This window comes from Triturus cristatus, chromosome 5_2, assembly GCF_964204655.1.
Source record: "Triturus cristatus chromosome 5_2, aTriCri1.1, whole genome shotgun sequence".
Lineage (NCBI taxonomy): Eukaryota > Metazoa > Chordata > Amphibia > Caudata > Salamandridae > Triturus > Triturus cristatus.
This window is the reverse complement of record NC_140588.1, coordinates 231049649-231065055: the sequence shown is the minus strand read 5'-3', so window position 1 is coordinate 231065055 and position 15407 is coordinate 231049649. Positions and strand designations below refer to the sequence as shown.

At 43.0% G+C, this 15407-nt stretch overlaps 1 protein-coding gene across 1 annotated transcript in view; it reads right to left on the bottom strand.

Moving 5' to 3' along the window:
* CARMIL1 (capping protein regulator and myosin 1 linker 1) overlaps nucleotides 1-15407 on the bottom strand; it is a 995540-nt gene that overhangs the window by 497673 nt on the left and 482460 nt on the right. The window lies entirely within an intron of this gene.

Genomic DNA, 15407 nt, shown 5'->3' with positions numbered 1-15407 from the left:
AAGAAGACAGGACGCTATTATCCAAGGCAGGATCAGCGGCCTTTAATGAGTGCAGGATCCCTTGCCCTGATGGAACCTGAGCAAAGCAAACCCATAACACGTGCAGAGTGAAAGAGCTGGATGGAGGCTATCTCCAAGTGTAGTCTCATTTTAATGATGCTTCTATGTCGAGGAAACAGGACTTATAGCCGTATAATAAGCATTGGCAAAGCCAAGTTTCGCCTTGGGACCTATTGGCTTTGCCAAAGGTTTTAACATGCTGCACAGTCATGGCTAATAAACGGGGAAAAAAATCCTACAAGACAGACCTCGTCATTTTGTAGACACGAGCACGAATTACATGCGTGCCTACAAAATTACGTGTTTTTTTTTTTTTTTTCCACTCTGAGTTGAATTGGTAAACAAAAAATAAAGAGAAGAAAAAAAGAAAAATCAGTGTGAGCGGACGGGAGAAAATAACGTAGGTGAGGAAAGACCACAGGAGGGGAAGAACACAAAATAACAAATCAAAGTCCTCTTGCAGTGTGGAAAAGTATCCACTTATTAACTCTTCCTTAGATACCAAATAATCACCATTCGACATTCAGTTGCCCCCCCCCCCCCCCATCAGAGTCTATGGCACAGATGCAGTCCCCATGTGGGCCAACAGCAATAATGCACTGGCAGCACTCCGGGCAAACAATGAGCATAACATAGCAGTTTCCTGTCAGGAACTTGGATGGGAGACTAGGGGCCCACAACACACAGGTCCTCCTTAGTTCACTCTTGTGCAGTCAGCTCTCAATTTACATGTCATAGCCAACCTTGGACGTGCTGGATATCTCTTCTTATGTAAAGTCTCTCCTCCTAAATGGCCAGGCAGACTCCTTTCCTCTCCCATCGGTCAGGCAGGATTCTAGGTGCTTCAGGCCAGATCCACAGCTTCTCTTGTACAAAGAACAGGATTCAGGTGATGGTCCCTCAACTCTGGGAGGCTTGCTGCTAGGAGACACAACTTTGGTTGCACAGCAGCCCTCTGAGTACTCTGCGGAGCACTCCTTTCCATGGTCATAAAGGATTTGGAAATGGCAACACTGGGATGGTTTGGGTCCCACTTTCCAGACGGGGAATGTGGATCCATTGTACTTGTTATTGTACATTCATATGGTTTACAAACCTGTGCATTGAGCTGTTTAGTGGTATTGCATGCCACTATGCTGTGTTTGTTTCCCAATAAAAAGATTTGCATTAAAAAAAAAAATCAGAAACTCTCATAGCATTTTGAAAATCTTCATGGCTTACTAGCGCCCAGAGATGAACGTTCATACTTGCCAAATCATTAGAAGTGTTTCATTTCTAGGCAATAATTATTGCTACATGCCCACTCAGGAAGCATTATGATGAAAACCCGACCCGTATTCCACTTGTGTGCCCGTTTTTCTGCTATTCTGTCCCATTGGGCTCACTAGCTTGACCAGGTCATGGAATTCCGAGGCTGTCAATTTCTTGAAGGAAACAAGTGCCAGGTGTCTATAGGTTAGTGGAGACCTCGTTGCCATGGTTTCGGATGGCCATGCGTTTGGTATCCTGTCGGTCAGGCAAAGTTCTACCATCTTCGTTTTGACCACAAACTGATCTGCAATGGAGTTATAGAAATCCTGAGAGTGCAGAGTATGCACTTATGTGAAACTTGAGTGGAAATGAGACTTTAAGATAGGATATTTGGCCCTGTTTATTCCAAAAATATTCTCGAGGGAGAACCTCCGAAACCACCCTAGTGGAAGTCAGTTACTCACTTTTCTTACACTCTAAGTATATTTTTTGGTCAGTATTTGTACACTCCACTTTCAAAGTTAACCAGCAATCACGAAAGGCTAACTATGCTTTATGTGGGGAGCATTGCAGTCAGGTATAAAGTATACAAACTGGGTATTCCTATATACAATGATTTGAGTGTTCAACCACAAACATACACAGTTAACAAAAGTTGCATTGTTCAATGCCTCTATCTTCCTGGCAATTTAAGTTAATGAAAATGGTAAAGTCCACATAGTTTGTATATTATAAAAAGGAAGCATATTTTCCATGTCGTCTGATATTTTCCTTCTAATGGTTGAGAGAATTAGAACAAGATGGTATACTCAACTTTTAAGTGTGTTAATAACTTGGCGCTGCCCTAACCACAGGGAAATGTATTCCCCTATAATCCTTCATGAGTTCAGTGCTAATGGAATGCCCGGCTTTTGGCCAATGGCAAATTGACCCGCTCATACAAAGAAGGAGGGTGCTCTGGGTCCAAGCTCTTAAAACGTAGAACGGCCTTTCAGTGAATCTTCGCCATCTGAGTCCCAAGTTATTTCATTATTTTTTGTTTTAAATATCTTTATTGAAATTGAATAGCTAGATATTGAGAAGTGTGCACATTTCCCATCGTATTTTTCAGGCTACTAAGTAAAGATATAACTTCAAACATTAGAAATATGTCAGTCTGAACCGTAATTCTCACTCAATAGAGAACAATGATCAAATTTCTCGAGCGGGCCTTTATGAGTAAGTCCATGTGTCAATATACAAAATGTCCCCCACGTGTCCTCCTTCCCGGACGTCCAACGTACTTATTTCCTGGTTCCTTTCAGTAGTTACCAGTGCTTCTATTATAATTCCAGGAATGTGTTCCAAGCCCACCTGACTCCTAGAGAGTTATCCCAAGGTAACAAATCCATTCATGTTTCTGTAGTGACAATCTAGGCGCTACCCCTTAATATCAAATTCTCCCAATCTTCTTCATGAAGACCGCAGCTTCAAATTCCCTTTGGGAAATTGTAGCAGTAATGCATTACTTCCCCCACCGTTTCTGTGCAACTCATTCTCTGGCCCAAGAAACCTAACCGTGGCAACTTCAGGCTGCTGCTAGTTTCTCGATTCTTCCATCCTGCCTACTGCTTTAGACACTGTGGGCAACTTATAAAATTTCCATTTAGCTGCCAGAAGTGGTATATCCATCAATTTACATTCTATTTTAGCTTTCTTGGGTCTAAGCATATCTTGATTTTGAGGGGTCGATCAACTTAGTTAACATTGTCATTACTAATTTTCAATAACCTGACGGTTTACTGCAAATCCACATAATATGAAGGAACTTTGCATCCACCTCTCCACAGCTGAGACAGTTACTTTGTCTTTTGGAATTCATATGGTGCAATCTCTTAGGAAACTCAAACATGTCAGCTAAAATAAATAAAATAAAAATGCTTAAACCTAGCATTCCTAGATACTTTAATCTGAAAGGTCTTAATCATGTCCCATTTTTTGTCTGCAAATTATTTATGCAAATGTTCCTGACATTTAAGTTTGGAATGTCTGGTATCTTCTGTGCCTTTTATTCTGAGGGTTCTCACCAGCTGTGTCAACGCGTTGCACCCCTATGCCTTTTTGACCAATAATTGTAGTGCACTATCTGTGGAGGGCTCTTCTATTAGGCTCACATTCTCACATACTCCTTCGTTCTCTTCCTTATTACAACTTAGGTACCCCACCCGTTCCCATTTCCCTTACCCCTCCCACCCCACCTCTTAACCATATTTATCCCCTGCATCTCCCACTCCCTCTCTTAGTCTCTACTTCTTAATTTTCTTCTCCCCTCCTTCACTTTCTTGAGCTCCTGGTCTTTACCCTCCCATTACCTTTACCCATCTGCTGTGTTCTCACCCGTTCTTACTGTGTATTATTTAGTATAAGATCTTAGGTCAATGTTCTTGTTATATTGAAAATTGCCTTTACACCTCATGACGAGTGAGCTCTAGAAATCTGATAAAGCAGGAGTTCAAGAAGATATGACACTCTCTTTTCCACCCTCTTCCTAAATCTAGTCCAGCAGTTTCTAACCCTAACAAATCTAGGCAGGTTCATCTTTTTATTGGGAGGTTCTCAAAGAATAAACGCTATTGAGGTCGATGCAGGAGCTTTAAAAATTGAGGCAGTTTTACGTGTTTCTCTGTCCACTGGGCTACCCATTGCTGCCAAAAAAGAAGTTCTAGACCGAGAACACTCACTCTCCAAAATAGGAAGCATTTCCAGCGCCACCTTCCTCCAACCTTTGTTACAAACTATTTCAGAAATAAAAGTGTTTCATTCGTGAACAAATTTCTGGGGTAGCCCCACTGGTAGATAGGATAACAACGATAAAAATCTCATGACCACCATTATTTTTGGTTGTGCATCCCTGCCCATCGCCAATATTGGAACCAGAATTCAGAAAAATGAACCCACTTTACACCCCAGTCTTGTTACCCCACAGAATCCCAGACTGGTCTTTCCGTCAATGGAAAAATGGGAATTGACTCTATTAATTCCGAGAACCAAGACTTAGCCAAATGGAACAACTCATTAGAGGACAGCTTCCAATTCCCTGATGGGGTCTTAAAGATATACCAGTATATCATTTGCGATAGTGATAGGTTCATTGTCTAGACCAACTACGCCCCCCACATCTCTCCTACCCTTTCCCCAAGCTCTTTCATGAAACAACAGAAACCATTGCCTCTGTAATTCAACACTGGCCTGACCCCAATGCCTAGACTCCCTTGTGAGAATGCAGCAATGTAAATGGGTAAGTTATGAATTCCAATCAGTACAACGTCATTTGCAATATATAATAATAGTATAGTATGTTGCACCAAAATACTTTAATGTACACACTGAATCAGAATGGATAGAAGAACTGCTGGTATTTCTCAAATAGCATGCCACCAACTCATATTTCTGTCATTCACATGCCCTGAGGATTTTGCTTTTTAGACTCAATTTTATTTCTGAAGGATTATCTGGTTCATGTCATGGAGCATCTGTGAATTTAAACAGCACAGTCGACGCAGCAGGAGAACGGTTCATTCAGCAACATTGCTCAAACGTTTAGACGGCTTCTTCTGCTTTCTGATCTAAATGCCTCATACATCATTCATGTAACCTTTCTGAAAACCTCCCAAAGAGCCCTGCACATGCACAGCATGAGCTCACCAGAGTCTACATGCGCACGGCATTGCGGTTGTTAGCGACAGCATGCCTGCTGCTTTCTTCTTCTATGCCACTGGGTGTCTGGTCACCCCAGATTTAATCATTTTATTTTATTTTAGCAGATTTATATAGTTGCAAACTCGGTCCAAGTTCCTTTACCTGAAAATATTTTTTTTAGGCACAGAGAGATTAAGGGATTTGCCCAGAATCCTAGGATGTAGAACCCACACCGGGACCCGAACCTGGTTCCCCAGTTCCCAAATCGGTGGCTCAGGCCGTAACGCCACATCTTAGAAACTAGGAACAGTGGGAGTGTTGGGTATTTGCTAAGTTAGCTATTTATTTAAGATTTCTGTTCCATTTTGCATGTATTTAGTGCTGGAAATGGAAATAATTACTCTGTGAACAGGAAAATTGAGGGGGGTAGAGATTCGGAGGGCGGTAGCCCAAAGGGCAGGGTAATTAGGGGTGGATCCAAGAGAAGCAGAAGAAGTGGCGGTCAGCTTATGGTCTATCAGTAAATATGCATTATTGCTACATACATGTTATTGTTCACAAAAGCTTCCCTCAATTAAAATGACAAAGACGATTCCATTGCTGTGAAGTCACACCAGTGCATAGTGGCCTGTGTTGTCCTACAGTGTGTCATTACAGCAATGGACAATGGCTCTGGAACGCGATTTTTGTTAAAATTAACTGTTCTGCAATTATATCAACATTAACATGTAACATGCAAATGTATGGAGTGTGTTTTTGTCTCCTCCAAATTGGCCATAGCTAATGCAAGCCACATTTTAAAAGTGGCTAACGTCTGGTTGCCATCTTGTTTTCTTAACTTGGCAATTCCAAAAGAAGTCGATTCCACATGTTATCTTGATGTGACATTGGTGCTCCATTCTCATGTGAAATATTTTCACTCACATAATCCTTGTGGCATGTACTATCAAGCTGTTGCGATGCACCCGCAGAGTACAGCGTGGTCCCATGTATCTCATTATGTTGCAGATAACTTTAAGTATGAAGATCGCTTAAAGCAGCCTTATTATGAAAATAAAAAATAATGTGCTTAGCCATCTACTTGTGCCGCAACCTGATTGGTACCACGAGTAGGTGTATCAAATGTTAGAATTGTTCGATTTAAGCTAATGCAATATAGATGCAATCGCAGAAGATTCTCTATCAGCTTCCTTGTCTGACTCTTAGCCAGAACCCTGTTTCTAGGTTTGTAAGCAGATCCTCTCCCCGGTTTAGCAGAGGAGGCAGCTCTCTTTATGGGATAAATGACTTTATATCATTTTCAGCTGAGACAACTTTATAATAGTTTGTATTTGCTTTTATGACTTGTAATTCCTTTGAACTCTGCAGTGACTAATGCATTTATGTATGGATTATTATAGCCTTATACCGGCTATTAAAGGCCCGCTGCAGCGTTAAAGGCCCGAGCCGAAGGCGAGGGACTTTAACAAAAGCAGCGGGCCTTTAATTACAAATTAAACAAAGGCTTCTCAAAGCTCGAGGGGATTTAAATCCCCTCGAGCTTCGAGAAGCTATTGTAAAACATTGTAATGTTGCTCTGCGGGCCTTTACCGGCCCGTAGAAGCATGGAGCACTCCATTGTCTACAATGGAGTGCTCCACATTCCAATGTTCTAATACTTAATAACTAACTTGATTTGAATTTGTAACTTTGCTAATCCTTTAATAAAACATTGTTACCTACTGTGCTTCACGTTATTGAAATGTACTGAATTCTGATGTTTACACTGAGTCGAACTAAAGATTAATCTGAGCGCGTTTTGATGAACCTGAATTCTCACCAGAATATGCAGAGCGAACAGCTCTCCACCACTCTGAGCTTCAACCTTTTCTTTAAGAGGAAAGCAAGACCCACTGGAAAAACATGTTCTTCCAGCACGGGAAAATGTGTTTACAGACTTTTGTCATAAAACATTGTTAAAAACAAAATGCGTCTGACAACAGAACACATGAATAAGAACGGATGTTCGAAACAGATTTGAAGACTGGCACCCATCAACAGCGTTCGTATTTTTTACAGAGTTTTTTGGAGTGGCGCCATACTCCACAGAGATCATCAGGGAAGCTGCAGGCGTCTTCGCCACTCAGGACCCAGAAGTGAAAAACATCCCCATGATGATAGATACCATGTATATAATGTATAACTCGCACACTTTAGACAGGCAGGATTAGGCAGTGTTTTTTTGAGCAGATTGTTGCTTAACTCTTCAAAAATACAGCCCTTGGAAAGGAACAGTATGTTCTACCTTGAATGGATGGTGGGCTCCTATGTTATGGTTTGTGAGGTTTCTGTTAGTTGCGTACCACTGTCACTCTGTGGTACAGTCATGAGGCGACTGGAGACACAGCCTAGTTCTCGACGGACTGTCCAGGTCTAACAAGGCCTAATGCTGAGTGTGTATTTTATTTCGCAGCTGGACATGCCCATATTAACTTTTGTTTATTGGTTGCATTTTTCTGCGTTTCTCTGGCATCTCCATACACAGAAGAGATTCTTGTTAACAGAATCATAAAGCAGTGGCAATGAAAAGGCACACAACAGCATAGAGTTTCATTAGGGTAGCAAGCTCATGGTGCAAGAGGGAACAGTAAACCTCCAAGAAACCTGTTAATGTTAGGTCAGTGGTTGGTTATATGCTGCAGCCCTGCCAAGTACAACGCATAAAGCGTTAGTCTAGCTCATTTCAGTGTGGTGTGTCCATCACCGCACTGAAATACATGGTCACGCATTATAGCGCATCCTCAGATGCCACATGGAATGCAGCTATAATGCACATGATCCACGAGCTGCAGTGGCTGTGAGCGCAGTGCACACTGCTCCCAGCATGCAGAGACTAAGAGGTTCTCGCAGCTCCGCGAGTACTGCTACAATGTAGCCAAGTGTTGTAAAGGCAGACTCCCGGGCCAACACACGTGGCGCCTAACTTAAACTGACGCCACAGTCAGAGACCAATGGCAAAGTAGACTGACAGTGACGTAATTCGCGTTGGGGCGAAGCGCGGCCGAAAGGCATTATGTAAATGCTTGTTGTTGGGTCCCGTAGCCGGAGGCATGCGTTTGGAAATCTTTTGTATGTCAAAGCTCGTTAGAGTGCGGCTTATCACTCTGTGCAGCAATGGTATATAATGCGTGCTTTCTTTGTCGAAAAACGGAAGGCTGTTGTCCTCCTGGTATGTAAATCATGACAGCTGACTTGGTGATGTGGAGCCGCGTTTGAAAAGGTCGGTGTTAATTGTGGTGCGCTTTGAGGCTAATATGAAGCTGCTTTTGGCTTCCCCGCATGATAGCGTGTTTCGCAATGTCAGTTTTTTTCTCGCTGCCCTGCTTACAATGTTGCTGTTTTGCGAGCATGTGTTTAAAAAACAGCTTCATGTCTCCAAGTCATTCTGCTCATCGAGTCAAACCCAGTGTTGTAAAAATGAAGATAAATAAGTGGTAACAACTTTAAAATATATATGTTTGAATTAATATATTACAAACGATGATTTACACACTGCTAAAAAATAAATAGACATAATACTAGGATGTTTAACTTGAAAGGCCTTCCCGAAAGTGCATTCTGCATTCAGAGCTTGTCACCAGCGTCATGACTGGGGACAGCCTAACATCGCCACTGAACAGCAGCAGAGAGTGTATGCAGCCGCTTGAGCCAGTGAGTGTCACAAACATAGAGACACTTCTCAAGGACTTGACCAGCTGCATTGTTTTTCTTTTATCTTCCACCTCCTAGGCGCAGCAGTGTACTGTTTTGAATCTACTAGACACAAGGTATTATTAAATTAACGCTACCACAATAATTTAGCATTGGGGGGGGGGGGGGGGGGTTTAAATATCCCTGTTTGAAGCACTTGACTGTACCAATAATGCATTGCATAATCCCAAAACTACGATCAGTTTACAAGTGCACTAGGTTAGTGCACTTCCATTGCTGGTGATTTGCAGCAGATATTCTCAGGGTTTCATTGTTCCCCTATGGGCGTCATTTCTTATATTTTTATATGTTTCCCTCGTCTTTACTGCTTGGTTTTGCTTGCGAGAAAGTGTCACTCACAGTGGTTAAAATGTCACTCATAATTACACTGAAATTATGAAAATGTCACACATAGCAATCTGAAACCTTGGCAGCTATGATGCTGTTGAGGCATTTAAAAATACTTGGGGCCAGAGTCACACAATACAGTGCAGCAAGTTATGTTATGTTATATGAAACTTATGAAGCGCTCGGCTACTCAAAGTGTCCCGGCGCTACTCCAGAAAAAAAGTGAACTACACACACATCAGAAACTAAAAGAGCAAAGAGCAAGTAAAGTTGCTGTGTTGCGTTGTTTGAGCAGGAGAAAGAAGAACAGAGCCACATCTACTAAAATGCGGGGATGTTGTGCTCTCTATCTGCGCTGGCGCACTTTTGGCTTCTATATGCTAACGGAGGCCCTCTTGCACCATAGTGCTAGGGTGTCTAAAAACAGACACCCTTGAGCCATAGTGCAAGGATGTTTGCATTGTGTGAAGCATAGTTGTTGTACTGGAAAAGATTACTTTGGGTTAAAAAAAACTATGCTTTAAAGTATTTTCCACTTTCAATGTGTGCTGTATTCTATTGCACACGTGCAAAGATAGAGTAATTAAAACATTTTTCCTGTTATACTTGCCTCAAAGAGGCATATTATTTTAGTGTAAATCCCGGTCTACAATTGTTTTCAAATAGGGATTTGCAGAAAAACACACATGGCTGGTTGAATGGTAACAACCATGCACCACCCAGATAATGCACCCTCCCCCCAACACAAAGTAATACAAGGCAGCACATTGTACAGCTTTGTGTTACTTCAGGTTACAATCCAACATAGATAGCGATTTTCGTTGTATTGTTAAGTATTTTAAATGGTGTTCCGTCAAACCAGTTTGCGTGTTCAAGGATCCAACATCAAGTACTTGCTTGGGGTATGAAAACTATGTTTGAAATAGGGCCTGTGTGTACCAAACTGGGGGTCGTTACTCACTGGTAGGTCACGAAAGTCCTAGCAAAGAATAAAGGTGCCTTTAAATTCTGTATTTATCTTGTCACATTTGCTTGCTTCAAAGACGGAGGTCAAATGTCAGGCTATGTGTCCTGCAAATTGCTGGTTATGTTTTATAACACGGGGATTAGTGTTTACAAACTCTTCAAATTCTGCAGTCAAAAAAGAAAAGTAAAGTGAATTATGTGACAAGTAAAGTGAATTTTGTGACAATCTTGCTGGGTTACAAAGAGAGTGAAATGAAAGGATGTAGGATGTCATTTTGTTTTTACACACAACAAAACGTTAATACCTGTACATGAACTGTACACATTCAGCAGTTCAGAGAGCAAATATGAAGCACATTACTTTGTAATTGTGAAGTGTGATGGAAACAAAGATTTTAATAGGATCAAAACAAATCAAAACACTACCAGGTGATGCACAAATATTAAATATTTCCACACCTTATCATTTGTGTGCAATATAGTTTTATCAGTAAAACTGTCTCTCTGTGTAAATTTGGCGCCCATTACATTGGAAAATGTGCTGCCTGTGAAGGACAGTGCACTCCCACACAAGGCTTTGGTTACATTACAAAATGGCTTGCATCCTATATACTAAACCTAGGTAGGTCACGAAAGCTTGTCATTCTAAAAATTTGGTTGTGGTTCTAAAAAGTTTGGGAAATAGTGAAACAGACAATTAAAGTGTATGGGAGCCCCAGGGGTACTGACACTTTTTTGGTGATCTCCACATGGGGTGGTCTAGATTAAGGCTGTTTGTGGCCTCCCTGTGCAAGCTAATTCATTGCAGGTGTTCACATTCTATCTGATAAGCTCTGCATGAGGTAAAATGCGTGTGTAAAGCTGCGCTGTACAAGACACCTTCTGTCTGCTGTCATCTCCCTCTCAGTTACCTTGTAAACAAATACAGGCCCCATACATCTGCTCTGCACAGCGCATGCTCACCGTGGGCCACTGGAGGCAGGGCTGGACTGGGAACCAAAACAGGTCCTGGCAAATTGCTCGGCCGGCCCCCCGGGGGGGTTAGGGGTCAGTCCTGCCAAGTATCACGTATCAGGCGTAAGACTAACGCTTTTGAGTGTGGTACTCCGCATTACCGCACTGAAATGCATTGTCACGCCTATGCGGCTAGGCACCTGGCACTGAAAGTGCCACCTAAAACTGAGCTTGTGGCAGCACGCTGTGCCTGTGGCATGCCTGCTCTGCTCACGCAGACTTGGGGGGCACAGCTGAGCTAAGGCTGCTGGCAGTGGCAGCCTCACTAAACTGCTACAATGTAACTATCAGGATTGTGATTTTGATTCCCTCCTGCGCGGCTCTAACCGGCGTCAGCCTGACGTCATCGCGGGGGACGTCAAATCCTGCTGCCGGTGCGAGGAGTTTGTTTTGAGAACAAGGCTCCTGGTTGAGGGATGCGCCGCAAATAATAATGACACCGGCTGCAGCTCGCACCCAGCCGAGGGCCCTGGTTTTTTCCTTTTTTCAAATCAATTTCTGAGTTTATCAGTAAAGTTCCGGCCTCAAAGTCTTGAAATTGCGAGTCAAGGGGGACAAATGTTCCAACACTGGGAACCTCACCTCTTCAGGGCTCGTTTATGAATTGTTTGTTGTGCCATCAGTCCCTGGAGATCAGAAGGTGTTTGTGAATTGTTTTGAGGCGCTATCTGTGGCACAAGAAAGCCCTCTATACAAAACATACATCAAGCTTGAAATGTTAGATTTTTCCACCAAAACGGCATGCAGTGCTGCTGGCTCTGAGGATTTGTCACAGGAGCGCGAGCCACGTTTTGTATGACGAGAGAAACGGAAATAAAACACAGCACCACACGCATGAAGAGGTGAATAATGGGGTAAAATCTACGAGGATGTGTATGTGTGTGTTTTTTTAATAGATGTGCACAGTTATACACTGCTCTCTTAAGTACCATTTCAAAATGCAAGGTTTTAATTTTTCTTGAATTTCAAAATAATTTTGTAAACTGTATTAAGGTTGAACGGGGAAAAAATGGTTACTTTCGATCATCTGACTTACCCTAGCCTAGCAGGAAAAAATGCTGTTTATTATTAAATCCGACACTTGACTTAAAGGGCGATAACAATGATGCCACCGACATAAAGGGAACGTGTACGGTAGGCCAGCTACTAGCGGCAAGGCTCTGGCGGTCCTGGACCGCAGCTCCCGCCGGTCTGCAGCTCCTCGAGGTTAACGGCAGCTCACGCAGTGGGGGCTTTTTCGAGACAGAGAGAAAGAGGGGGAGAGATCTGAGAGGGAAACAGATCAAAGTGAGAGGGAGTGGGTGTGTGGCTAGAGAGAGAGAATAGCCATCAGAGGTAGAAGAGAGAGGGAAGAGACAGAATGGATGGATGGAAAGATAAAGAGCAACAGAAGGGAAGGAGCAGGGCTGGCTTGGACATTTTTGCCAGCCCTGCTCTGAGTGAGCTTCCAGCTCTATGCGGAGGTTCTAAAGTTTTAAAATCCATTAGGGATTCATCAGTCTCCCAGAGCACATGAGGGGCGACTTCAGAAACCTTTTGTGCTTTGACCAAGGTAGGAGTGTTCCACCCCAAGTCCATCCATGGCCGCTCAGGCAGTGATGGGGTGAATGCCGATCCCATCTCTAACCCTGCCCCCTCGGGAGTCCACGCCTCATCCCTCGGGCGGCAAACATGAATTGCCGCTTCCAGCGGTGGCTTGCGGCCTGAGCCTGCCTGCCGACAGTCAGCCATGCACACCAGAGCCACTGCCTGAAATGGACAACCAAAAAGCGCAAGGCCAGAACTAGTTACAGTTATGGAAGCCCAGTCTACTGCCGCTGAAGATGTCCAGGGTTTCATCAGCAGCCACTTGGCATGCATACCTGGATGATGGTAAGACAAAAAGTTGATAATAAGTGGACAATAATTTGATAATCATGTGATGTGGATACACAGGTAGAATCATGATGGTTCATTCACATATTGGAGGATAGCCACTGATGAATAGGACATCAGCACACTTTGTAGCATTGCTGAGTGCAGGCTCGAGGCAGAGACGCAAACTTTAAGTGCTAGGCTATTTTCATATTGTGCACAGTACACGCTAATGCACAGACAGGTTGTAAAGGCACTCCACACCTGGATTGGATACAGTTAACACTTGGTTATTTGTAGCATTTATTCAGTCTATGTAAACTTGCTGGCGAGTGTCACTCACAGTCGTTGAAATGTCACTCATAAATACACTGAATTTATGAAAATGTCCCACATAGCAATCTGAAACCTTGACAGCTATGGGGGGTGCGGCCGAGCAGTTTGCCAGACCCGGGTTCGGACGATTTCGTTATAGCGGCCGATATTGCAGCTATGCTGCACAAATGGCCCTGTAACAAAATCGAACCCCCAGGGGCCCAAAACCAGCCCCAGCCCTGGCGGTCCACCGGGAAAATGCTCGGTGCACGCTGCGGCCAGTCCGGCCCTGACTGGAGGAACATCTAGTGGTGGCCGGGCCACTCGATGCCTCTCAGTAGTCCCCATCCACAGAGCTGTGCCTTTCTTTCATAGCAGTGATTCAAATCCTCGGACACAATGTGCAAGTACCGTACAAGATAACTTATGACGACCAAATAGGAAAACGCACAACAGATTAATCTACAACTTAGAGATGCATGTAAATAAGCGCTTTTGGCTTATTTACTCCGCTACCCAAATTTCCCTATCCCAATGCACCGAAAAACAGCAACATGTTTTTAATATGTTCAAGATTCTTAATCTGTTAACGTACCATGACCTGTACTCTCTCATTTACCAATCAGAATTGAAAGATAAAACAATAGAGGGACGTGTATTATAGTGATAAAGTAAATTAAGATACTGCATTAACTCTTTACCAACTAATTTTTCCAAATAGATTTTCAGTTGCTAGACTTTTATCGTCTTTGTTGTGAATCAGCAGACGAATTGTATGCGAGTGCTTATGTGTTCCTTTTATTAGAAAGACGAGTGCAATCCTTTTAATTCGATTTAATTGGAAAATTAATATTTTTCACACAACATCCTCCCTATGAAGAAACAGGTGCAGTAACAAGGACACAGAGAATGACCCTTGAAGAATGAGCTGATAGGAAATCCACATCAATAATGCAAAAATGAGGAAAAAAAGGCAAAGACAGCGGAAAATATTCTCTCATTAGGTCTGGGCTGAAGACCGCTTTAGCTGCCTGTTGGCTAGATTTATTGTTTCCAATATGCAGAGAGAGAGGGCTTTAGGTAAGCCCCTTGCTGGTGGCTGGATGGCTTGGTTGTCTTACTCAGTTGTCTCCTATTGGCGTCATTACTTTCCTCCATATTGCTGAGTTTGTCCTGCCTCTCTCCGTCTACTTCTATTTCCTTTACTATCCCTCACTCTCCGTGTTGTTTCCCCTTCCTTCTTCCACTCCTCTGTTTACTCACCTATTTCTGATTCGCTTTTAAAAAAAAATATATAAATTCCTATCGATCCCCGCACCTCTGCTGCTCCCTACCCCTCACTGCTTGGTACCCAAACCCCCACCACCACTCATTGTTTTTGATTTTATGATTTTTATTTTCCATCTGGCGTTTTGAAAACATTTTTCTGGCTTGCTCACTTCTATTCCATTTGTGCCTGAAAGGTTCCTATTTGTGTGTGACACTTTTACAGAGCTTGATTTACAACAAATCTTCCGTTTGGATGATTGCGCTCAGCCTTCGTACTGCATGCTTTGAATGGGGAATCTCTGTCAACTGCTGTACATGACAGGCATGTCTCAATCCAGGAGATCTTCAATATGATGAATAAGTGATTCCTTTCCACAGCCACTTTATCGACTAAAGGTACAAAAACTTCTGTCGGGAAGTGCCCTTGAAAAGGAACCTTGTCTGGTGGAGGAAAAAGAAGTTGGCACCAAAGACCTCCTTTTTTTTGGGGAAAATATTTTTATTGAGCATCACATGAAAATTACACTCACATCGTGCATTATTTTATCAAACTTTACACATTTCTAACAAGTCTGTGCTCTGACATTGGATTTACGAAGATCAGCCTCTCCATCTGTGTGCTACAATAGGTCCAGTGATGACAATGATTGTAAGCGAAAGAGGCTACCAATCCATTTCCCCCTTCAGCCTGTACCATTCCTGCTAAGTGCATATCAATATAATACTCAATTCAACCCCTTCCCGCAACCACCCCCCTACCACCATACCCAAACAATGCACCTAGGTGCCGCTGCTCGGCCGAACCACCCCTGTCGATGTACCCGCGGCAGGGGCACCAAAGACCTCCTAACGGACCAGAACAGGATGGACTCAAAACGAAGATCCATGAGGCCAGAGCTGGAGCATCTAGGTCCAGCAGGAAG